A 24,854-nucleotide genomic window follows, 5' to 3' on the forward strand; every position below is an offset into this window, starting at 1 on the left:
GAATCCCACTGTGGGACGTGGAGACCGGTCCTTTGGATGAGACCATATAAATCGAGGTCCCGTGTCGCAGTAGGTGCTGGCACAAAAAAGATCCCTCACTGCTCAATGGCCGTAAGTGCAGAGTATAGGACAAAATTTGCAGCTCTCCACCGGCAAGTGGTGGCGTCTCCATATGAGTGAAAAATTCTCGAGAGGGACATTAAACAACATACAAACAAACAAACAATCACATTACAGTGAACCTTGCGCGCATAAATTCTGCAGAGTCAATATTTTTTTGGAATATCACCTGTAGTCAAGCAATGTCGACTGTTGCTATCCTGGAGGGTGTGGCTTCATTATTCAGCGGGTAATAGTGTTTTTAACAAATGTTTCTTGATGAATCAGATTCAACTAATTTACATGAAAGTATAATATTAAAAATTATGACTCAGTCGGCCTTTAATCTATCTAAGAGTACTACAATAAGTAAATGTTTGGGTTTTTTAATACATATAATACAATACAGAACAATGTGTTTGGATATAGCAAAGAGACAATCGCATTTATGCAATATGTTGTAAAAATGACAATTTAAAAAAAATATCTTGGAGGGGGGGGGGGGGTCCTGAATCTGCCACTTTTAATGTACCCGAAAGTGGTCAATAAGTCACAACTTACTTAGGGAAGTCATTGATTACTAGTCTGATAATTAGTATGGGTAAGGAATTAACAAGACATATAGTATAGATTGAAATAGTAATACCTGCTTAACTGGGTTAGCAGAATAACAATGAAACTCCAAAAATTTTAAATACAGTCAAACCTTGATATCTAAGGATTCAAGATATCCAGGGCAAAATACCCAAAGAATATGGGTTTGGGACTTCAAAATCCCTTTCAACATATCCATGATATTCAATATATCAGTGTCATGGATACTGAAGTTCAACTTAAGGTAGTATGGGATACCTCCACGTTATGACGTATTTCCGTTTGAAGTATTGTTTTGATTTGCATGAGTGCTTATTATCGGGTCAAAATTTGTAGATACACCGTTGAAAAGAACAATCTGAAGCCTATTTCAATGCAAGTTCTCACAAGTCGGCATTTTAAGTAAAAACAGACAAAAAAATCGCAAGTATATAAATTTACTTATAATTGTACAACGGACATTTAAAAAAGCAAACCCCTGTAAGAGGTAGTTTCAACATTGCTGCTTTTGAACACTTTTAAGCAAAAGCTGTATTTCAATTGTTTGAGTAGCTGTACAGCACCTTGTGTGCGGTGAGGCATGGATAAGTGCGATTACTTCACATTGTGCTGAATTATCACCAATCAATTATCACGTTAACCAGAGCTGGACTTTTTTGTTATTTAATTCAAGAAGTAACTGTTTGGTCACAAATCAGCTAGCTATTGTATATAGTCCCAAAACGTTCAGATGAATGCAATTGCTCTGAACAAGACACCTCCTGGAAAGCGATTGTCCATGCATTGTTTTCAAAACTGCTCAAAGTTGAAAACTACAAAGTGCGATTTTTTTATGGTTGGGAAAAAATGCTCATCATTTCTAGAATAGCACCCAGGTTTTTTCAACCCTTGGAAAATAAAGAAGGATAACTCTTCCGCTCGGATCTTTTAATTCAAAAAATTTTAAATGCATTTTATATTTTCCATTTATATATATATTTTCAATTTCTTTATTTCACGTTGCTAACATATTAAGATACATTCTTATTGTAGACTTTCATGAAATGTTATCCGTCTGTTTTCAAGAAATAAAGTTTTCTCAGTTTTTTACGCTTATTTTTTGTTGAAAATTAAAAAAATACTAAGACATATTTCTTGTCATTTTTGTTTTTATAAACATTTTATATTAGCAAACGCCTGCCTATAATATTAAGCTTATGAAAAAAGAATTATGCAAGAAAAAAAATCGTTTTTGTATTTCTCATTAAAATAATAAAAAAATTATTAAAATTACACTTTAATATACTGAAAGGTGGGGGTATTTCAAATCCTTCTAATTTGGGTACATAAATATGTAGAAGTTTCGTTTGGTATCCCATACCACCTTAAGTAATTATTGCTTGAAAACTTGATATGTTTATATGCATATACACTATGCATATATGCATATGCACTATATGTTTGCACTATATATATACACAAACTAATTCTCATTAATTAGGAAACAGCAATATGTTGTTATACAGATATCATGATTTATCGAGTTTGGTGATGCATTGAATTCGCACATTTTAGGGTAAATACAATGTACAGAGCTACAGTTTATTAGACTTTTTAATAAGATTTCTTGTCGCCTGCTTGACGCAGTGGTTAGGGTGTCTGCTCTAGAGTCGTGGAGTAAGGAGTTGATCCTTACGTCGCAGGTTCGAATCCCACTGCGGGTCATGGAGACCGGTCCTTTGGATGAGACTGTATAAACCAAGGTCCCTTGTCACAGTAAGTGCTGGCTCGAAAAATATCCCTCACTGGCCCTGAGTGCCGAGTATAGGTCAACATTTGTAGCCCTACACCAGCAAGTAGTAGCATCTCTATATGAATGAAAAATTCTCAAGAGGGACATTAAACAACAAACAATCAATCGATCAACAAGATTTATTAACTGGAATGAAATCTATAAGACATCAGGCCTAAGGAAAAAAACATGCTTGTATACATGTACCATTACTTGTTAATAAAAAATAGGGTTGATAGGTAAAATTTTGTTTTTATTTTGTTTAAATTTTTTTTATAAAGGCATAAACATTGCAATTCATTTTTTTTAATAACAATTTGAAATTTTCGCAGAAAGATTGGAAATGACAAGGGTTAAAAAAATGAAGAATGCTGAAAAAAAGATTTTAGGGAGTGCCAACTCACTTCGACATACATGTATCCCTGTATTTGAGATATCAGCTTTCTAGATAACAACCTTCATTAAAAGAAATTAAAATCTATAACAGGACATGAATGCCTTACCCAGGATAAGTTTTGATGAAACAAGGAAAAAAGCATCAGGCTTCTATGGTTCAAAATCAGAGTGAAGGAGGAATGATGAGGTCAAGGTCAAAGGAAACTTTATAAAGGTTTGAAGTATTATGACACAGTTGAATAACTCTCACCAATTTTGTGTTATTGTACGTTTGATAGAAATATTATGAATACTTTCTTTAAAAAAAAAGAGCTGTAACTAAACTAAATAGTAAGATTAATGATTAACAAAAGGAACAGGTCATAATTTGGACACAGTTGAAATGTTATCACCAATATGTGTCAGTGCAAGTGCATAGATAAAAATAAATTAAAAGATTTTTTTTAAGACTAAGCTACATGCAAAATAAGGAATAGCGAGGTCAAGGTCAAAGGGAAGATCAAGATAAAAAAAATTGACATAGTTTATCTCAGATATGTGTATAGATAAAAACATCTTGAATAATTTCTTTGAAATTGAGCTAAATGCAGATTGAAATAGTTGCGTCAATATCATAGGGGTCACAATAAAAAATTCAGGACACATTTGAATACTTCTTACCAACATGTGATAGTACACTGTATGTGTATTTGGATAAAAAAAAAGTTCCTTTAAAACTGAACAAAATGCAAAATGAAAAAGCTAAGTCAAGGTAAAAAAAATGGACACATTTGAATAGTTCTCACAATATATCATTGTGTGAATTTAGATAAAGATATCTTGAATACTAAGTATTTCCTTTGAAAATCAGCTGAATGTTAAATTCAAGTGTAGTAAAGTCAATATCATAGGGATAGTCAGACTTTCAGAGGATTGTTGGAAACATGCATTAAATTATAATTATTTCTGATTTAATTGTAATATTATTTTGTTTAGTTTTGAGGATAGGGGAATCATATTCAACATTTTCTATTATATTGTCAATTTCTATCAGAGCCTTCCTATTTGTGGATTTTTTTATGCACTGTACAGCAAATACCTGACCATCCTTAGATTTATTTGCAACTTTTATGAGCCTATATAGCAGGCATTACACATGTTTTTTCTGGGAACACTCTAGATAAACATACGTATGTACAAGTAAATATTTTTTGGAAAGAATTTTCAGCATAATGTCATGAACCACAGAAAGCATACAAAATAATGCAACATCCGCTTAATAAGTATATTTGGCTTCGTATTCTTAATTACTAGGATAATTTGAATTGCAATATCAATTACATTCAAGTTTCCACAAATTTATAGTCCATGAATAAGAGACTAGGCAATATTATTCACCAGAGTGGGACCAGTGCATAAACATAGATTTATAAAGTCTTAAATAAATTGGTCTCATACCTTCCACTGCAGTGAAAGAATATATTTCCCGTCCTCATTTTGTATGAAAATTAAATCAAAGTAAATTAAAGTTCATAAATACCCCTGTACATATATACAATATAATATGACCTTTAAATTTCTCCTTCATCAGCCATGTTGAGGCTGTGATATAGATGGCTACTACTTGAAGGGTACAGACTCCATTCAGTTGCAAAATATTTGGTGATTTCCTTTTCTAAATGAAATAATTTTGGGAATTTTAAACGTGCATGATTTTGGATATCATGCAACCTGAAAATGTTTGAAAGTTGTATAAAATCTTACTTGACCATGACATTTTTTATTTCTAAGGAAATATGACATGCATTGGATTGTTTTTCTTGTAATTCTAGCAGGGATATATCCACTGCAATTCAAGCAAGGATGTAAAGAGATTTTCCTCTGGTAAATTGTATTCTATACATCCTCAGAGGCTGAAGCAGCAAGCTAACTTGTAATACAAGATTTGTTTGTATAGCAAGCCAGCTGGTGTAATTTAGTATACATGTACTATGTACAGCTTGAGCTGAAGGTAAAATATTGTGATGTCACAAGGCATAGTTAAAAAGCACTGGGGCCTTCTGCACAAATGTATGGAATACAACACAGAGTAAATCCCCTACACCCTTGATTCAGCCTCAAGGTGTATGGAATACAATCCAGGGTAAATCCCCGTACACTCTTGACTAAAAGTATATTATATGCTTCTAACCATGCTAACATACTGTCTAAATCTTAAATGTAGCATACTTTCTAAATCTAAATTGATTAATTAATTTCCTGATAATTTGATTATATTGATTAATTTGACAGTTTTGCACTGAAGGCCAGGTCTAAATTGTCCAAAAACTAGGAGGAACCTGTGATTTGAGGGTTTATTTCATGGATTTGAATAACTACATGTATTCATGAGTCTTTTCTCAATTCATAATAAAATCAGGGACCTTTATTAGGAGGGGGTTCGGGGGGGGGGGGGGGGCGCCAACTCCCCTGTTATAACCAAAATTATTCGTATAAAGATTAAGAAATTTTTATTTTTGTTGTTGCTAAATATTGCATTTATAATTTGTGTCCCAGGCCCTTAATCTTTAGACACCCTTCTGGATCCGCCACTGCCCTACAGTTACTGAGTTATATATATTATGTATGTAGGGTCTTTTGTTGTTAAAATGACTTGTCCCACCCTAAAATGGCCAAAATAAGTACCTTTGCCATCATACTTTGCAACTGTCCCACTCTAAAAGTCATAAATATTGCCTGCATATTACAAGATTTTCACTTTTCAGAAATGTGCTGGTTACCGGAAGTTCACAAGAACCAGTTAAGCGAAGGTAACACCCTACAACATGAACTGTTGAACATGAACTGATCACTGAGACTGCATTGCGTATGAAAGACAGTTTTGTAAGTATTTGTAAGCTTTAAAGTATAAAAATCTTCTCTTGTTACTTTTGAAGATGGAAATTTAGAAGATGCTTGAAGTTCATCGTATGTACTGTGAACTTTGGAAAGTTGTCACTTAGTTGAGAAAATTCGAACTAGGTCAGTTGTATGTGTCAATTTTTCGGAACGATAATCTTTATAGTGCCCGTTTTATTCATTTTTTATACACGTACAATGAACACAGTTGGGCCTGCATTACAGTCTATCCTTGTTTGGGATTGGGAAACACAGAAAAGTTACAGTGTCTGTTTAAGGGTTTTTGGTCAACTCGTAACCAGCCTCGTATGATCGTATCTAGGTCAGATCTCCTCCTACAAGTAAGAACCTCGGTTAAACGTCCCTACGCTCCTTATATACCTCGGAGCGCCAAGTCAAAAGTATATCGCCGTGAACCTCTAGCATGTTGAGTAGATCAGATCAAACCCAATAGGTCAACTCATATTAATGAAACGACAAAATTCAAATCGTAACCAGGAGAATTGTTACAAACTGACTCCCCTATATAAATTGATGACAACTCATAACTTAACAATATTAACAATTTATTACCTCTTCTGAGGTCAACATGGTGAAATACGGACCCAAGACTTGGTCTACGAGGTGAACTGACCTGACCATAGATAGAATGTTCTATCATTAAAATGATAAATGTCCTACGGACCCTGTTTAACGATAGAATGCATTCCGTGTATTGTCCATGTAGCAAAGAAAATACGGGAGATAACTCTAACTTTGTGCATTTACTATGAAATATCCCGAGAGTTCTGAATGTCAACATCTTGTGTAAATTTGAAACGAGTAAAAAATGTTGGTGAAAAAGTGTTGAATTCTTCCATTATATGGATTAAATTTTTAGATGAAAGGTATTTACAGTCTCAAAAGGTTTTTTATGATTAATTTGACTGTTATTTTCAATGCAACTTCATTAATTTTCTCCAAAATCATTTCGGAGCGATTCTGCAATTTTCTGCTATATTATTGGTATATGGGAGGGATTCTAACTGTAGTGAGGGCCTGTCCCAAGACACAGTTAGATTATTCTAATTAACCTGACCAAGGCCACCGAGGTCATATCTGGTTAGCAAGTCGGTCATGTCAAGGGTCCTTCTTTTCACCATGTGGAACTCATATGGGGTATCAATTGTTTTATTTTACCGATAAGAAAATTATATATTATGAGTGCATGATATTGCATTACATTACCAATGTTTTTTGAATGGGATCTTGATTCGCTAGTGAAGTTGTTTATGCTGACTTCTGCAAGTTATGTTAGTTTTTGCATCATGATTTACTGATTAAAACAATTTTTGATTGACAGTAATATGCATTAAATTGTTATGCCCTGTTCACACGGAGAGTTTAATTCGCAGTAAATTAATGCGTAGTAAATAATGTGAATTAAATTGTGTTCACACTACAGCTAATGCGAAGTAAACTAATGGGAATTAAAATTTTATTTCTACAGTAAGGCTATTCAGTAAGGCTATAATGAGGTCATTTTCAAATCACGTCGCCTTATGCGCAGCAAACCCATATTACATTCTGTCATAGTCTCTATGCACATTTCAGTGATTAACATAATTTTTCTTTGTTTTCCACTAAAAAATAGCATAAGTATCCATATCTGTCCACAGACATGTGGCATGTGACTTAATTGTGCCATTACGCATGCGTCAAAATTTAATTCGAATTAGCTTCGCTTAGCGTTCACACGGAGCTAATGCGAAGTAATTTAATGTGCAGTTAATTAATTTGAATTAAACTAATTCGCATTAATTCCCTGTGCGAATGCGATTCAAATTTAATTCGCAGTAACTTATGTTTAATTCGAATTAAACTCTCCGTGTGAACAGGGCATTATAATTGAAGTGAACTTTTACGGAGCAAAATGAAAATCTGGCGCAGAATTTTACTATAAAGAAGAGCCATGTCTGCATTTCCTGGAATTGTAACAAAATTTTCAAATGAATAAACAAATAAATTTTTTGACTTATAGGCCCTAGATCTGTTGTATTCCGTATCATAAACAGACAATGCAAATTTTATAACACACTTTTTTAACGTATAATCATTATTCTATGCATTAAGTCAGGGATCTATATACTAACGGGATAGGCATCTCCTTCAGTATCATGTTTACTCGCCCAAAACACTACAAGTTTTTCAAACTATGTTTATTCTCAGTAAAAAATTTGTTTTCCGATAAATGTAATCTGTTCTTTTTGTTTATTGGAATGGATATTTAATAAATTTTAAAGTATACGTTGTAAAATAATCTAAATGTAAAGCAGATTACCACCAAATTTTGCAATTCTCGGCCGATCAGGGGCACGTGTTGATTTAACATGTTTAAGTGATTCAAATTAAGAGATAATTATGGGATATTCCAAATTATTGACTCAACGAAATTGAGCCTATGATATTTTCTGAAAGAAGAACAGAGGCCAGTATATATATATAATTATAATAGTAACTTGATCCGAAGAGCCGTATCATGTCAAGTTGACATGCATGGATCATCAGATCAGATGAGTTTGATCTGATGATCCGCGCCTGTCAACGAGACGTAATACGGGTCTCAGGATCAAGTTACTGTTATAATGATAAATTTATTATATACCCCTTTACAACTAGCAAAATATAATAAAAGGAAACTTTTAGGATCAATTACATAACTTTTATCCGTTAAGCAAACCATTTTATCAAGGAACTTTTTGATCCGTGAGAATAAAAACAGCATTTATCTGTGTCAACTCAAAACCATATATGTTTGTATGTTAACATGTTAAGATTTGAATTGCCTTGGGTACAACTTGACTATGGCCATATGACATTGGGTGGCAGGGGATAGTTTCATACTATAGATTAGTACGCACTGTCAAATTTCTTTAAAAACTGAGATATCCCCTGATTGATGTGATATTTTATGTAGAAAAATGAATAGAATGGGATGGAATAGAATAGTATGGGATACATGTACATGTGCAGTGTAGCAGAGCTTGCTGAGAAAAATGATGTGCATCATGTAGGTGTCACTCTGATGCTTAGCATATATAGAGTTGTAAATGCGAAACTAAGACATTTGGTCAGTCGCAGAGGAAATTCAGCTGAAAAGCAGTGGTGTGCATCTCAGAGGGAAGGTGAATGGCCCCAGATTAATTGGTGAATTTTCATTAGGGCATGCATTGTTCTACAGAATACTGGGTGTTTTATCCTGCTCGCTCGGGAATGGGATGGGCTGTATAGGTGCGACAGCAGCCCAAATCTTGGAAAAACAAGCCAAAATCTTTGGAGACCTCCAAGTGCATTTTCGGTACATGTGCACTTTAATATGTAGGTTACATGTTATACGTTGACACATTTTTTGAGCTATAGATATATGAAGTGCAATTAATTAGCACCCAAGAAACTGCCCCAAACTATGATCTGTTTTTATTGACCTCATGCATATGCCTACCCCCTCGGCACATGTTTGGCATTGAAAAGAAAAATTATCCCCTGCCACCTTGATAACAGATATGTGGAAATAAATTTTCTGTTTTTAGAACTTCATGGAGATTTGTCATCTATTACAGCAAGTATTTAGAATAAAATATATTTAAACCAAAATCATTTTTTAATGCCAACTTTTAGAGATCAAAGAGCGAGCCTAGATAATTAATTAGAATTTGTTAGTATGGTATTTCATTGTACATTTAAGGCCATTCCAAGTTTTTTCAATGTTTAGCGTCCGCGTGTGCCTTGGATTTTTTGACATCCCTTAACAAAAAAAAAAAAAAAAACCAAACAAACAAAATCAGGAGTCCTGAAATTGTTTATACTGGTCGATTCACTGAATTCTGTCAATTTCTCTAAGTATTTGTCTACAATATGCCATATTTGGAATATTTTAAGCATTTAATACCTTGATTTTGCTGAAGAATAAATATTTCTACGAGAAAAATAGATTAATGGAATCATATTCTTTGAATGACATCATTTTTATGGCTATAATGACTTGTGTTTTACTTTTTGGTTTGTGTGTTTTTTGCGAATAGGTAGGGAAGTATTTGAAAGATGGGTGGATGCTAAACATAGAAAAAACTTGGAATGGCCTAAGGTAATATTTTCCATATGCATCAATTTCATAAATCTGTGGTGCAGCCATGCAAAATGACTTGATATTTTGGAGTTAGGAACCACATCAGAGGAAAAGTTTGTTGCTTAGCCAGTGGATGTCAATATGTTGATTGGTGGCTCTGATTTTATTAGGTCACCTGAGTCACTCAGGTGACCTATTGCTACATGTATCTGTTTTCATCCGTCGTCGTGCGGGTGTGCGTCTTGCGTAAACTTTTTACATTTTCAACTTCTTCTCAAGAACCACCGGGCCAATTTCAACCAAACTTGCAACAAAGTATCCTTGGGTAATGGTAATTCAAGTTTGTTCAAATGAAGCGCCACACCGTCTTCCAAGGGGAGATAACTAAGAATTAGTGAAAAATTAATGGCATCTTTTAAAAGTCTTCTTCTCAAGAACCACTGGACCAGGTAAGATGAAACTTATGTGGAAACATCCTCAGGTAGTGTAGACTCAAGTTTGTTAAAATCATAACTCCCAGGGGTAGGGTGGGGCCACAATGGACGATCAAAGTTTTACATTATAGGAATACATAGGAAAAATCTTTAAAAATCTTCTTCTCCAGAACCACTGGGCCAAGAAAGATAAAACTTACGTGGAAACATCCCCAGGTAGTGTAGATTCAAGTTTGTTCAAATCATGACCCCTGGGCAGGGGTGTGCAATTACAAAAATTAGTTACTAGCCTGGGCTAGTGGAAGTAACAAAGTTACTAGCTCGAGGTTGACAATCATCACTAGCCCATTAACTACCGAAAACAATACATGTATAAGTACATTGTATAACAAAAAGGTAAAAAAAAAAAAAAAAATTTAAGTTGAAATAAAAAAATCTTCTCCAGAACCACTGGGCCAAGAAAGATGAAACTGATGTAGAAACATCTTCAGGTAGTGTAGATTCAAATTTCTTAAAATGATGATCCCCGGGGAGGGTGGGGCCATAATGAACAATGAAATTTTTACATTGGAATATGTAGGAAAAATCTTGAAAAAATTATTTTCTCAAGAACAGCAAAGCCATGATTGGTTATATTTACATGGAAGCATCCTCAGGTAATGTACTAGAGTGGGGCCACAATTTATGATCAAAGATTTACATATGAATACATAGGAAAAATCTTTAACAATCTTCTTCTCAAGAATAGCAAAGCCATGATTTGTCTTATTTATATGGAAGCATCCTTGGGTAATGTAAATTCAAATTTGTTCAAATCATGACCCCCTGGGGTAGGGAGGGGACACAACAGGTGATCAAATTTTAGTTAGGAATATATAGGAAAGATCATTTAAAAATTTTCTTCTCAAGAACAACAAAGCCATGATTAGTCATTTTAATACAGAAACATCTTCAGGTGCTGTAGATCACTAAATTTTCGGGACACTTCATTTTCGCGAGATAGTCACTGACTCCTTATTAGCGAGACAGAATATTCACGAAATGTGTTTGCTGTATATAATCTTTAGGAATACTAAGATAAGTGAGAATGAAATTTTCACGAGCACACTGTCTCACGTAATTACGCAAAAATAAAGTTCTTGTGAATAAAAAGTGTTTTACAGTAGTGTAGATTCAAGATTATTCAAATTATGACCCTCGGGGGTAGGGTGGGGGCATATTAGAAAAAACTTATAGGAAAAAAATCTAAATTTGGGACAGATTAGAACTTAATTTATGAGTTGTTACTGAATATTAGAGTAATTATTTCGAAGATCATGATCATCCTATTTTTCTTGCTTTTGGGCAACAAATTAAGGTTCTATCAGTTTATTTTATACTCTATGGATCCTCTATGGATTATTGTTTTACACTCACGTGACCGTTAAGGCCCTTGGGCCTCTTGTTATATGATACATCATGGATATCATTTAATTTCGATGATGAATACCAAGAGTGCAGACTGCAATGAACTTACAAACTAGAAAATCAGGCTTTCTTGCATTTTGTGGGGTCAGCCAAATGGCACAGTGCACATTTTACACTAATACAGTGGCTATACAAGCTATAATTTGGGTCCATTAAAAATGAATTTGTAATTTTTTTTATTTGTTTACCGAATAAAATTATGAAAATGTTGTAAATCACACTTGAAATTGAACATGTGATTTAGATGGCAAATCATAATTATTGATTTTCGTTTGTGTCGGCATCCCGGTTAAAGTTTTAGGAGCAAGTCCATTCCCAAGTAACTATAAGCCGTACCTGGACCCAACTTACATGGATGATGCATCTAGGGATGGACAATACTAGACTTGCTTCAGATACTGGATCTGACCTAAATTTTTCTAGATGAGTGACCAGGTTAAAGTTTTTGGAGCAAGTCCATGCATTTCCAAGTAACTAAGCCCTACCTGAACCAAAGTTGCATGAAGGATGCACCTAGGGATGGACACTACCAGACTTGCTTTGAACCTTTATTTTCCAGATGAGTAATTATTAGCCTTACCAGAACCAAACTAGCATGGAATGATGTATCTAAAGATGGACACAAGAAGACTTGCTTTTGATGCTGAATCTGACCTACATTTTTCAGATATGTGACCAGAGTAATGTCTTTGGAGTAGCTCTATCACTATATGACATGTTATGACTAAACTTGCATGGATGACGAAACTAGGGATGGACACTACCAGACATGCTATGGATGCTGGAACTGACCTACATTTTCTTTATGAGTAAACAGTTTAAGTTTAAAGTTTTTGGAGCAGGTCTATTCCCATGCAACAATAAGTCCTACTTTAACCAAACTTGCATTGATAATTGATCTCGCACAAAATTGGTACAAGATTTACCTTACTTATAGATACACATGTACCATTCATTGAGCTTTGTAATCTTTGATTACCTATGTTTATATGTTGATAAAAAAAACTCAATAAACAGTTAACTTTTTTGTAAAAAGTATCACTAGTCAACCAAGAAACTTGTTTTCCCTTAGATCCAACACAAGTTTTGGTGGTCATTTGATTACAAGCAAAGAATTGATTAAAATTTAAAAAAAATCTTCTAATATTTGGTCGATAAAATATTTCAGGAGGGATCATTTCAATGACAAAACAAAAGGTTAACAATGGTTTTCAAAAGGGTGTCAATTTCATTTGTTACCCTCCAAAACAGGCACCATTTATATAGTATGTTATGAATTAAAGCTTATGTATTCCCTGATCACATCTATTTTCAGAGAAGACGAATGTCACCTTCGTCAGAAGCAGATTTTTACTGCCAGGCTGGCTTTGACCAAAAAGGTTTTGAGATCAAATTTATATCAGACTATAAAAGTAAGTTTATATTATTAATTTACTCTCAACATCTGTGGTTTTGTTTTGTAAAGTGGATGGATGTAGAAAGAATGATAATACTGCTTGAATTTCATATTTTTTCATTACATGATTATAATTTTATATGCTCTTAATTTATAGTTTTGTGCAAAAAAATTAAAATCCAGATTGATCTGTATTTAAATTTAAGTTTGTATATTTTTTCCAAAAAATATTTTTTGTATAATTTTTAACATAAATGATGCTTAAACAAATTGGAAATACTGGGGCTGATTTTAGAGCAATCCCCTAGTTGCAATATGATGTCACACAAAGACACATTTAAAAGAAGACTTATACCTGGAAAATAAGATCTCAGAATCTGAATTGATAAATTTTTTTGTAATATTTTGTGTCTATAAGTAAGTCTTTTATTGAACCTATTTGACCAAAGTGAGCATCGTGGCCCATGGGCCTCTTGTTTGAAGACAGTTTTAATTTTTAAAAGGTGATGTTGAATCTAAATGCTTTGATGTTTTAGACATCCAAATGGCTAGCTCAGATGTGGAAATGGAATCGGACCCTTTTAGTTGGGAATTCAATGGAAATTCATTTGACAGTGATGATGATGATGAGATTAATTCAGGTAATATATATAAATATAATTATACAAGTTGCACTACCCAGTCTGCTGTTAAGCTAATTTCATGATATCATAATGTCATAAAGAGGGATTTAATATTTATCATGTTTATTCACATGTTTTTGGACACAAACTATTTTTTGAGGCGCATCCCTAACAGCGATGTGGCCTCATTGCAGTCGACCCCCATTTCTTTCTTTTCAATTACTGCGGCGACAAAGGACTCCACAATATTGATTCTAAATACGCCATTGAAAATAGAGCAAATGTATATTGACAAGTTGGTGATATTCATTGTCTATTTTAAATACCAAATAACATAAAATCTCACATATATATGTTGTTTATACTTTGAAAGCAACAAAGATAACAAAAAAGAAACAATTACAAAACAAAACAAAAATAGAGAAAGAGAGAAAACAACAACAAACAAACATGTGCTACGCGGAGTAAGATCTATTTACATCGCAACAGCTCTTGCCATAAATTATTAGGCCATGTAATACGACATTGCTTGTATGAATATCTGAGAAAAATATACAATAATTTTATTTTATAAAACATCACTAACAGTAGGAACAAGATGGTTGTTTTTATAGAAATAGAAGGCATATCATTATTTTTTCACTTGATGAAACGAATAGTAAGATGTTCAACTGAATAAATTTTTGCAACAAGGGCCACCTTTCGCAGTCAAGACGAACTCTAAAAATGGCGTGAACTCCGAAAACGAAGTCTTTGGCTCCATCATGCATTGCGGCAAAATGGCGTCCGATGTAAACAAACGATGGATTGTCGTTCGCTTTCTTCAAATATACGGCTGCATAATGGCTGTATTTAGTGCATTGTGACTTTACTTTAATTTTGTTGAATGGATAATTATATTTATGAAATTATTTTGTGGATATTGACTTATTTATTGCTTCAAACTCTTGCATAGTAGTAAATTGGATTATACGGCATCGAATTCAATACTGCCGGTAAGAATTATTTTCTTATTTGATTTATTGTCTCCTTGATTTAAATTTTATGTTGTTCATACGATATCTAGGTGCTTTTACTTGTTTTTGAAGACACCCAGCTTGTATGTATTTTAATTAGAAAATGCGCATTTTTCACTACGGAGCAGAGATATTCACAGGTTTATATTTAGAAGACATGTTGTGACCTTAATTTCTAGAAGAGTGGTTTTTAAAGATTTCATTTTGATAGCTAATAGTTTTAAAAATGTTTTCATAATAATATCTGTTCAAATGTGATAAAAAAAAATCGGTAAATAACCATGGTAAGAACTTACGCGTTCAATTCAGATGTCGTACACAAATAAAAATACCGGAATGCTAATATATGTGTAAAATTCAGTCAAGTTTTTAACAGTTACAATATGTATTGTCCCATTTTGCATATATATCCCTTTTATTATGCATATTTACTTCTCAAACGTATCATTTTCTCTGTAATTAACCTGACTTCAAACGTCAACTTTGAAAGTAAATATCTCCTTTTTTGCAAATAAAATCAAAAATCTGACAAATACGATCTCTTCCAAAGTCTTTTATTTAGCATTTCTGAGTACTGGCATAATTGCCATACTTTCCAAAACTTTGCAGACAGTTTTTGTAGACCCATCATTTTTGCCGAAAAATCGCTATTTTTTTGTGCGTGTGCGCATGCGCGGACTCTGTTTTCGGAGTCTTTTCAGTCTCAATTTCTTACTTCCGGAAAAGCAAAGCTGTTTTTGGAGTTCGTCTAGACTGTTTTGGGAAAAAAATTCCACGAGGAAGGGTGACACGAAACAGTGAAATGATCGGTTTTTGGTAAAATGTCAGTTGAGTATGATAAAATATCTGATAAAAAATTGCAATGACAGTGGATTTCAATTTATAGGTTTACTAATACCGTATAAACATAGACTTTTTGAGTTAATTTTATCGAAAATATCGAGGAAACGTGTTTCATAGTATACCGTATACCACTCCCGATTGTTTTTTTTTTTTCAGTCCGAATTATATGAACATTTCATGTATCCAACTATGGTTTACGTATTATGTCATTTTGATTGATAAAACTAGTCTAAGACAAAGTATTGATATTTAAAAAAAAATGCTCATAATGAAAGAAACGGAAAAAATTCAGATATGAAATTATATAGAATTATTCAATAATCATTCATTTCTAAATTCTCGTTCATTATTTCATCTTTCTACTATGTTTATGATGAAAGAATAAAAAAAATAAAAGTATAATTAAAATCAATTATAGATTAATTTAAATATCAATAAATTATAATTGATATATCAGACTATCTTTAAAAAAAATGTTTGTTTGCCCTCTTCCGACCGACTAAAAAAATGCTACAACTCAAAATCTTTTTTTAACCTCAAAGAAATGATATTTTTAATTTTTATTTTTATTCCTGATTTTTTTTCGTTCCCTCAAGATGTATGTCGAATTTTTCTGAGTAAAAAAATTTGAGTTTTCTACCTTCAGTGCGATGCATCTCTCAGGCCTTCAGGCCTTTGATTTTATGTAATGCCACCATCAGTATCAATACTTCATAAAGATAGGCTTCACCCAGTCTGACTATTAAGCTAGATTTATAATAAGGTTACCAACAAGGATATATTTTCATCAAGGAGCAGTGGTCTAGCTTCCATTTGTTGCAGTGTCTCCTAAATTGTGCACATCATTGAAGAACCATTTATAAAATTTTCAAATCAATCAGCCAGAACATTGTTATAGCAAACATGCTTAAAATGAATTTATATGCTTACATTGAAGTGATTTCCTTCCCCATAGATTTAAAAGTGTTGTAAATGGAAAGTTTATGTTTATAAAGAATTAAATATTTTGGTCCCCGGCTCTTTGCTATTGTAAGCATGTTTTACTGTATTACTCCCTGTTGTTTGAATAATTAATTTATCTTTATTTTGTGTGATGCCATTTTAACCATTTCTACTAGTGTTGTCAACAAGTACCTGGTTAACCGGTTAATCGGCAAACAATGCGAGTATCAGATAGTAAAACTGCTACTCAGTTACTCGGATATATAGACAAAAGTAGAAAAGAAATGTTATTTTGTTCAGAAATGAATGTACACCTCTACCATTTTATTTACTGTTATTTAACGTTAGACTTGATCTAGCGTTTCACAAACATGACCGATTTGTTTTGATAACACTTAGTTTTCACAGTTTATCTAATCGATGGCTTTGATTGCCAAGCAGTATACAATGTAGAAAACCTGGGTTAATTATAATTACCTCACTTATACTGTGCTAGTCCGCAGTACAGGATTAATTTTAAACAAGATGCCTCCACAGCCATCAAAAGAATAGATTCCGAAATGTTTTAAAAGAATTTAAATCCGAAAGGTGTAAAATATGTAAAATGAAATTAACATACACAGAAACGAAACTAAAGTAAGTTTATATTTAGGACATCCGCAAAAATTGCCAACTATTACAGGATATTCAAGAACAAATTCATTTAGAAGCTTTAATTTGTCTTTGTGTAATTAAAAATAAATAAATGAAATGCATCTACAGTGCATTTGCGTTTGATATTGGCCAGTATGTAAGTGTTAAACATGGAAATTGTAATGACGTTACATATATTACAGTTATTATTGAATACATACCATGAGCAAGGATGCTTAAAGGTCTAAAAAAAAATCCATCCATGTAACCGTTTACTTGATCGGAAAAGTAAGCGAGTAACCGGTTACTAAAAATTGTCCAATTTGACAACACTTATAAGTATCAACACATAATAATAAGATTGGATGCTGCTCGGTTCGGATGGCCAGAGTCATTTTTATGACATAATTGAAGACATATTACTGGCATTTTGTTTTTCTCACATTACTTGAATTCTTGGTTGCCTACAACAAAAATATTTAAATTGATATTTGTAACAGAGATTTAATTTGCAAATTTAAAAATAATGTTACAGTAGTTAAGAACTGGAATTAGTATAAAAGTAAGAAGAACTGGTATACATTGCTAACACAATGAAGCATCGGCAAAGTATTGAAATTATGAAGAATAAGAATCAGAGTGAAATGTATTGAGCATGGATATGAAAAGAAGTGACATACTGTTATGAATGAGATTGAGTGGCCTCTTGCTTTTACTTAAGGATTTTCCAAAACACTGATTGATTTGTATTTGAGAATAAATTGTAGGATTCTTATGAGATGCAAATCCAATTTAAAAGCTTCATCAAATTAAAGACAGACTGAATTATATGTCAAAAGAATGTGAAATGGCATTTCATTTTGAAATAAAAACATGATTTCAACTCAGAAAAACCAATGGGGTACAAAGTAAACAAACTGGAGTGACATGCCTAGATTCTCTCTAATGGTTAATACATGTATGTTTGATTTGGGATGATTATTTTGATTCCATATTTCTTCTATGATATGCATTATAGATAAGTCTACTAAACATGTTTTATAGAGTTCACTACCCCAGGAGGTTAAATATTATGATTAGATATTATATCGTGTTTTTTGTTTTGTTTGTTTGTTTGTTTGGCGGGGGGTGGGGGGGGTGGGGGGGTTGCTGTTTACCAATATCCTATGCAGAGTAGTCGTTCGTTCCTCTCTCACACCTCTGCAATGGGCTCGCGTCAAGATTTTTGACATAACGTAAAAAACATAATATTTCAAGGATTATTTCTTTATTATTACTTTCATTCTGAATGAAATATATTCATGTTACAGACATACATTTTTAGGGAAAAAAATATAAATTTTGCTATTTTCTATTCAGGGATATACTTTCATTGTTTATAATACTAGTTGAGCCATATATAATTTATCCATAGTAGGAACAAGTTGATGATGAATTTACTGCAAAGGAAATGTAGTTTGTTTTAACATTGCCAAATCACTCATTGTGTTCATAGTTAAGTGCTAGGTATTGCAAATTAAAAATCCTATTACAATACCTTGGATACATTGCAATATTAAATTTTGTATTGAAATATATTACAATATAACATTATTTCTATCTTTTTTATTTTTTTTTTCTTTTTTCATCAAAGACAAAACATGTAGTATATTTTTTTCCTTCATTCCATAGCAACATTGATGTGAAGCCAGCAATTTTTTTCATGCTACGTACAGTATCTAACAATCTCTGCATTAGTCACATGCCTCAGTATTTGTGTCGACGTTTTGAGTTTCTATCTTTAACTTTAAAATTTATCACACAGATGTAGTGAATTTCCATGTCAGAGGACAGTAATTGCACACGTAGTGATTTTCCTTCCCAGAGTATATTATTTACACACACATGTAGTGAGTTTCCTTGCCAGAGTACATTATTTACACATATGTAGTGAGTTTCCTTGCCAGAGTATATTATTTACACAGATGTAGTGAGTTTCCTTGTCTGTTTAAAATTATCACACACATGTAGTGAGTTTCCTTGCCAGAGTACATTATTTACACAGATGTAGTGAGTTTCCTTGCCAAAGTACATTATTTGCACACATGTAGTGAGTTTCCTTGCTAGGGTAAATTATTTACACTCATGTAGTGAGTTTCCTTGCCAGAGTACATTATTTACACATATGTAGTGAGTTTCCTTGCCAGAGTATATTATTTACACACATGTAGTGAGTTTCCTTGTCTGTTTAAAATTATCATACACATGTAGTGAGTTTCCTTGCCAGAGTACATTGGCAATGTTAAAACAAACTACATTTCCTTTGCAGTAAATTCATCATCAACTTGTTCCTACTATGGATAAATGTAGTGAGTTTCCTTGCCAGAGTACATTATTAACACACATGTAGTGAGTTTCCTTGCCAGAGTGCATTATTTACCAACATGTAGTGAGTTTCCCTGTCTGTATACATTTATCACACAGATGTTGTGAGTTTCCTTGCATTGGTTTATTTTCATTTTCGATCAATGTTTGGAATCAGCTTCTAGTGTTTCAATGTTATCGATTATAATCAGACACCAGATTTCTACTTTACAAAGCATAATTTTGAAATTTTAAATTCAAAAGTAATGAGAATCTTTTATCAAGTATATTTTTAGAATCTACACACCTAGCTTAATTAAAAATCAAAACAAAAAATAGGGGTTAATGTGCTTCTCTTGGCGCTATTGAGCATTTAGTTTGACTTTTTTGCACTGTAAATACGTCTTACACATAAATCAATTATTAAAGTTTTTCCTCCAATATTTTTTTTCAAATAAATTATGGGAACAAACACAGTCTTATTTCACCTTGAATATATAGGTGTATTAAAATTTGTGACAACAAAAAATTTTCAAATTACTTTGCAAGTTCAATTATTTGACCTTTTTGCACTCAGAAAATATTTTTCTGGCATTAAAAAATTTATCAAGCAATAAAATATCTTGAAAGTAATGACATTTTACTGAATTTAAGAAGAATGGTTAAAAGTATTTTATATATTCAGAAAAGAAAATTAAAAGTGGGGGTCTGTGATGTTAATTTTTAGATATTACCAAAATAGTGCTAATTTTAAGCTTAATTTAAATTACGGCTATTTTTTCTGGATTTTCACAATATATTTGCTATACTTATCAAATATAATGATAGAATTCATGATATTTTATTTCATATATAATTTAGGACCAGCATAAAACAATTCATGGCTCAGAATAACTCTGTGTGTAGGCTGCATGGAAAAATAGGAATCCAAACTTAGCATACTTTAAATACTTTGAAAGAGAAAGAAATGATCATTTTCTTCTGAAAAAAAAAAACCTTCCGCCACAAAATATACTGTATGTGTCCATAAAATAGTGTATTCAAAATTTAGCGAAATCACTGGGTTTTGAGGTGTTGGCGACATCATGAATTAGCGCTATAAATGTCTGTACCATATATTGTATTTATAAATGATTTCTTAGTGGTATTCATGAATTAGGGCATTGTTGTCTGCGCCAAGGGCCCCCTAAAATATGAAGCCTGCTTTTTTAAGTACACATACAGTAGTTCCTCACTTAATGCTTTTGGTGAGGAATTTAATCATGGAGTTTTAACTGAAACTGAATATATTTTAATTGGTATTGTAGAATCCAAATTTATTGTAAGAACTAAAACATTATGCAAAAGTGGAAATATAGGTTAAGACAAAAATCTACTCAAAAGCTCTGGAGCATTTTACTTCTTCTGGAGAACCACTTAGCAATTTTAATTTGTTTAAATGAATGGTGACCAACTTTTCAAGGAGAAGTAGCTATGAAACAGTGAAAATTTGATTCATATAAAAATCTCCTTTTTATAAACCATTGAAACTTATGTGGAAGTGTCCTGACATGGTATAGATTCAAGTTTGCATGTTCAAATCTGACTTAATGGGGTAGGTGGAACCAGTATGGAATCAATATTTTTTTTACATCAACATATAAAAAAAATGTCATAATAAGATGCGGTCATAACATGGTAGTTTGTTCAATTGTCTTTTTGTAATTAAAAATAAATAAATGAAGTGCATCTACAGTGGGGTAGGATAGGGCTACAATGAAGGATTGAAGTTTTTCATTGGAATGTATGTCACAAGAGGACATTGATTAGTGATATTAATGTCTTAGCTGTTATCCTCAGAAAGTGCTGTACAATTTTTTTCCCAATCATGGTTCCTAGAGGTACCCGTAGAGTGGCACAACAATAGTGGATTAAAGTTTTCTGTGGGAATATAAAGGAAAAAATGTTTAAAATAAAAAAGAAATGGAATTTTTTTTTAAATACAATGTATTTTGTGATAAAGAACAAACAGCAGCATTTTTTTTTTCTTCCATAACTGGTACCATTGAACAGAGCCATTCCACCAAAAATGTTAATTATTCCTAGTTTGAGAGCATTAATATTTTTCATCAAATTTTGAATTCGTCTATTTTTATGAGGAAAAAATTGTAAAATGCTAAGTTCAAGATCTTTGGGATTGGTATTTTGACTACTTTGTATGGACATTCTTTAAATAGTGCACTGTGCACAAATTTGGTTGAGAATGCACATTTAGTTAAGTATTTTAGTATATCCCTATTCGTTCAAGCTATATATACTGTCCTGTCTGTCCACTTTATTTTGCAAGTCATCTAAATATTTAAGTGGTAGCCAAAGAAATTCATTTTCAGGTGATTGATTAGTTTTTGTAGATGTGTATGAATTTTGATCTCTCCCCTGAAGCTAAGCTGAAGTGAAGTGATAATTCTGTTGAACATGAATTGTTAGATATCAAATGAATTCCAAACTTTAAGACTTCGTTTCAATATGAAGGGATATGTTAAGATTCGAGCATTGATTGGTATATACAATTAAAAGAATGTCTTTGTGCTTACATGACGAACTGGGTTGAAAAATTTTGAAAATATTAAATGTTTCCCTCAGCTTGTTGTGATCCTCCTGGACATCCAAGTGTTTTCGACATTGATGAAGATTTTGTCAATCTCTCTCTTGGACCAAACCAAGAAATGATGGTTTTAAGAAGATTATAGGATATGTCATAGAATACGAAGACCCCACCACTGGAGGCAGGCTAATGACTACCCAGTAGATTAGTGTGTTTATGAGGGTGAGTAACTGATTACTTGTTGACTCATGTATCTTTCTTATGAACTAGTAAGTGGATTTACATGTCCTTTTGTTGCATGTAATTAGTATATTATGGCTGAAAACTGTGAAAAGATGTTTTACAAAAGTGATTCTTGAAATTTGTTTTGTTTACAAAACTTGAATTTGAGAGTTTTTTCATCAGTGAAGGGATTAAAACAGGACAAGGAATACAACTTCCACATACAGGCCAAGAATCTTGAAGGTTTTTAAATCAGTGAGTCTAGTGATGTGATTGGTCCCATAACTCCCAAGCCCAAATACAGTAAGTATATTTGAAAAAAATTATAACATTTTAAAAAACAATTACCATATTGTACTTTATTTTCAATTATTTTTTCTTTCACGTTTTTAAACTTTTATTTTAGCCAAGGTTTTGCCACCTGGTGTACCAGAGGCTGTCAACAATTCTATAACTTATCTGAAATGGGAACCACCTAAACATAATGGTGGCTGTAAAATTACAGGTACTAATTTAAAAGTAGAATAAAAAAAGGGAAATGTTGATCTCTGTTCAAAACCACATAAACACTGTAGCAGTTGATAATATTGATTATCTTTGTAGACTACCTTGTAGAAGAGAGGTTTAAGGGAACAGAGAAATGAGTACCCCTGCACTGACCCCTCTTTACTGTCACCGATCTTCCTCAGGACTCAGAGTGGGAGTTTAGAGTTACAGCTGATAACTTTGCTGAAAACTGTGAGCCCAGTCTGTGCTCACCAGCATACAAAATCCAGGAGAAGATTGGTATGTTGTCAAATTAATAAATGTATCGTACACTATTATGGTACTAGAAAAAAGATTTGGAGGTCAAATTAAACCATAATGTGTATTTTCTTCTCAAAGCCCATAATACTCTCACTTTACTGGTCAGGAGCTGAAATTTATGTGAAAGCTTCCTGATGTAATAAAGATTTTAAATTGTTCAAAAAATGGCCTTTGAGGTAGATGGGGCCACAATAGGTGATCAAAGATTTACCTTGAAATATATACGTACATTTATGTACTAGTTAAAATCTTTACAAATCCTCTTAAGAACAACTGGACCACAAATTGTATTTTTAAACCTTCTTGTAGCTTCCTTTTTGTTCAAATCATGGCCAAAGGGAGGAAGGAAGCGGGGGGGGGGGGGGGGGGGGGGATAGTGGATTCAGAGACCCTTTAGAGTTAGGATAGGGTCATAATATGAGTTCACAATTTTGCATGAGAAAATTAAGGAGAAAAACTCTTTATAAACATTAAGAAAAGCTTCTTTTACATGGGAAATGTTGTAGCCCATGGGACTCTTCTCTGTATGCATAGTAAAGGCAAAAAGAAAAAAATAGATAACCCCTATTGTATTCATAAATTTGAATCTTACTTTTTAAGAAAAGTGTTATTTTCCAATTTAATATCTAATTTGAATGTTTTGACAGAGTCTTTTGCAATTGAGCAGGATGAGGAATCACACCAATCATTTATAAATGTAAGCAGCAGTCATGATGTTGTCAATGAGAATCATGGTAATCTATATTTATGATGTTGTTTGATTGTTACAAATTAAAAGTTAACCCCATAAAAATGAACAGTCTTAAAATGATAATTTCTTTTGTAGAATTTTAAATAGGACATGATACAGGGCCACTTTTAAGTGATGAAGCAGACGAGTATGATGATGGTAATGATGATGAATCATACCATCCTTCAAGCGATGAAAAAAGCTGTGATGAAGATACCATTAATGATCTTGGTAATAAAGCTGAAAACAGAACTTTCTTAAGCTCAAGTAAGCTTTTCTGATCAAAGTTTGTCCATTGTCCATCTCCAGCGTCACTGTTGTTTCAAATTTTCAGCTCCTTCTCAAGAACCACTGCGTCAATTTCAACCAAACTTGCCACAAAGTATTCTTCGGTGGGGGATTCAAGTTTGTTCACATGAAAGGCATCACCCTATTTTAAGGGGATATAATCAAAAATAAGTGCAAATTTGATGGCATCTTTAAAAAGATCTTCTCCAGAAACAATGGGCAGAGTTGTTTACTTGTACAGCTTTTTAGTATTTTCCATGAATCTTCGAGTAAAAAAGTGCTCTACAGATTCACATTGAAAATATACAGATTTTCCCTAAAGACGGAAAAAATCAGAGTCGTTCCCGAAATTTGCCAATCAGTTTGATAAAGAAGCTTGTTGATTGAAGTGGCCTTATCAAAAATGATCTAAAAACAATATAATTACGGCAAATGTAAAATATGTAAGCAACAGTAGACAGCATACGGTGACTTGCGTAGTTAGTGCTTAGTATTTGTATAACAAGGGGTTCTTCATATAAAAATGTCTAATAAGCTGAGTTGCATTTTTACTGACAAACTGCTCAAAATACTGACAACTTCTAGAATACTGACATCAATTAGAAAAGTTAAACAGGTCTGAGTGGGCCAGAAAAATTATTCTCCAGAACAGCAAAGCCATGACAAGTCATATTAATACAGAAG

At 32.8% G+C, this 24,854-nt stretch overlaps 1 protein-coding gene and 2 long non-coding RNA genes across 4 annotated transcripts in view; 2 read left to right on the top strand and 1 right to left on the bottom strand.

The window, feature by feature from the left end:
• The window catches only part of LOC133204320 (multiple epidermal growth factor-like domains protein 10), a 609,956-nt gene that overhangs the window by 222,976 nt on the left and 362,126 nt on the right, over nt 1-24,854 (bottom strand). The gene's annotated exons all lie outside the window — the stretch shown is intronic.
• On the top strand, nt 5,669-13,716 carry LOC133204006 (uncharacterized). Of its 2 annotated transcripts, none has more exons than XR_009723512.1 (3): nt 5,669-5,722; nt 13,059-13,155; nt 13,676-13,716. It is a non-coding gene; the product is annotated as an uncharacterized LOC133204006 (long non-coding RNA). The 2 variants fall into 2 exon arrangements; XR_009723511.1 differs by lacking the exon at nt 5,669-5,722 and adding an exon at nt 10,713-10,767.
• Nucleotides 13,708-23,834, top strand: LOC133204005 (uncharacterized). Its single transcript, XR_009723510.1, has 6 exons — nt 13,708-13,780; nt 22,162-22,345; nt 22,529-22,648; nt 22,752-22,850; nt 22,949-23,131; nt 23,800-23,834. It is a non-coding gene; the product is annotated as an uncharacterized LOC133204005 (long non-coding RNA).

This window comes from Saccostrea echinata, unplaced genomic scaffold (assembly GCF_033153115.1).
Source record: "Saccostrea echinata isolate AGI-Se365-2 ecotype Australia unplaced genomic scaffold, CSIRO_AGI_Sech_v1 ptg000052l, whole genome shotgun sequence".
Taxonomy (NCBI): Eukaryota; Metazoa; Mollusca; class Bivalvia; order Ostreida; family Ostreidae; genus Saccostrea; species Saccostrea echinata.